The sequence below is a fragment of the Mustela erminea genome, chromosome 2 (genome assembly GCF_009829155.1).
Source record: "Mustela erminea isolate mMusErm1 chromosome 2, mMusErm1.Pri, whole genome shotgun sequence".
NCBI lineage: Eukaryota > Metazoa > Chordata > Mammalia > Carnivora > Mustelidae > Mustela > Mustela erminea.
In genome coordinates, this window is record NC_045615.1 from 164,718,677 (window position 1) to 164,720,668 (window position 1,992).

General features: G+C 57.9%; 1 pseudogene; it reads right to left on the bottom strand.

Moving 5' to 3' along the window:
* Nucleotides 1-201: 201 nt before the first annotated feature.
* LOC116582802 lies at nucleotides 202-1,992 on the bottom strand (annotated as a pseudogene).

Here is a 1,992-nt window from a genome sequence, read left to right on the forward strand (position 1 = left end):
TGGGCACATCCATTGAGGTCCGCGTAGCAGAGGCCCCCGACTGGGCCCCCCCATCCACTCTCCCCTTCATCGTTTTGTTACAGAAGCCTCTGAGCTCTGACTAAACGCACGGCCACTCAAGGAAGAGGCTCCACGTCCCAGCGTCCCTTTCCGCAGAGTGCGGCCACACCGATGCGAGGGACACCAGCAACCACACCCATGGGAGGGAATCCAGGTCGTGTCCTTTGAAAAGATACAGCTTTGTTTGCTTTCGCTGGTGTATTGTAGACCCGGAGCTGACCTTGTGGGCAAGGTCAACACCCCAGGGTTGGCTGGACAACAAGATAGTAGGAAACCGAGGTCCTGGTGACCTTGTACAGGTAAATCTGCCCCAGCCCATGTGACCCCCCGGACGCAGTCACTGCGGAGCCCAGAAGATGGAAGCGTCAACGTCGAAGGGCCACGGCGCTTCAGGTTCTCTGTTTCAGCAGGAGAACCTCATGCCTGGCAGAACGGAAGGACTCGGGAGGGAGACTCCAGAGGACTCCCCTGACCCCCTCGAAAAGTCAACTCACAGGTCACTTCGGTGAGAAGGTCAGAAACAGTGGGCGTTTCGCCAAGTTAGGCCTCCTGCTCCTTCCCTGGAAGAGGCCTGGCTGCATTCCCAGAGCAGAGGAAGGAGACGTTTGCACAGCCCAGCCCAGGGCATCCACTGCGGACCTCGGCCGAATCCTCAGTAACTGGAGATCCAGACAGTTCCCCACCAGCACTAGGCCTGGACGGGCCTGTCCTGCCTCTTCCCCAAAGCAGGAAAGCTTTGCACTTCTGCACTCGTCGTGGTTACCTCCGAGAACAAGCCGGATCCAGTAAGGCGTACAGTGGGGCAGCTGCTGGGGGGCTGTGCGCGGGTCAGTGGAGGGGAGTTCGGATCCCCGGAACGAAAGCCACAGCTGGGAAGAGGGACAGGAAGCCTCCATGTCTGTCCTGCTTCTCTGGGGTCCAGAGGCCTCAGCGTGCAGCCCCTGTTCCTCCTATGCTGCCCGGGTGACCGAGCTCAGGCGGGCAGCGGCCACCACCGATGAATCCCAGCCACCGGCACCTGCAGCAGCTTGCGAATTGCGTCGAAGAGCCCCAAGTGCCGGACCGTGGTATCTGCTAGGCCATAGTTGGCATCGCTGTACCCAGACACTGTTCCCTGGCGCGTGGCTGCCTAGAAAACTCCGTAGGACCCCGAGCAGCGAGATCCAAGGCTGCTTCAGACCGCACAGGGGCCAGGCTCCACCGCTGTGGAGACACCCTGGGCACTGGGCCCCACGGGGACTGTGTCTTCCTTCACTAGAGGGTCACGGGACTGGTAACGGGCACTCTGGCTCTCCATCCTGCTGGCCTTGCAACCTGGAAGAAACCCTTGAGCTTCACCATGAGCTCATCGAAGTTGGCGCTGGCAGTGGGGCAATGGCCCTTCTCAAAGGGTACCCTGAGTCGTGCAACACGTCCACGGCTTCCCGGCCTGACCTTGGGTGCCAAGAATAGAGGCAGCTGTGTGGTGGGTCTCACAATCCACAAAAAATGTTCCTTGCTTCGCTGCCGCGAGCATCATCTCCCAGTTTCCGGCGAGGAGCTCCACGGTCTGCTGGACACTCCTGCCCTCAGCCACAGACGTCTGGGACACACCGGTGGCTCCCGCGGTTCTGAGTTGGAGGGTAGCAGGTCCGAGCCGCTGAATCACAGCATTCTCCGGCTGCCCACCCTAAGTGAAGCCTCCGAATGCAAGGTTCTGTCGAGAAGGTTTTCCTCTTTGTTGTGAAACATTTTAGTTTCACCAAGTTGTATCTCTGTACAGATTTCTTGATATTCTTCAAACTCACAATTTGTTGGTATATCGAATCTGTAGATTGCATCTCATCACTTCTAGGAAAATTCCAGCCATTTTCTCTTCATATATTGCCTCATTCTGTCTCTTTTACTTTTTGGGGGGTGCCCAAAAGGAAAGGCCAAAGGCACCTCTGCCAT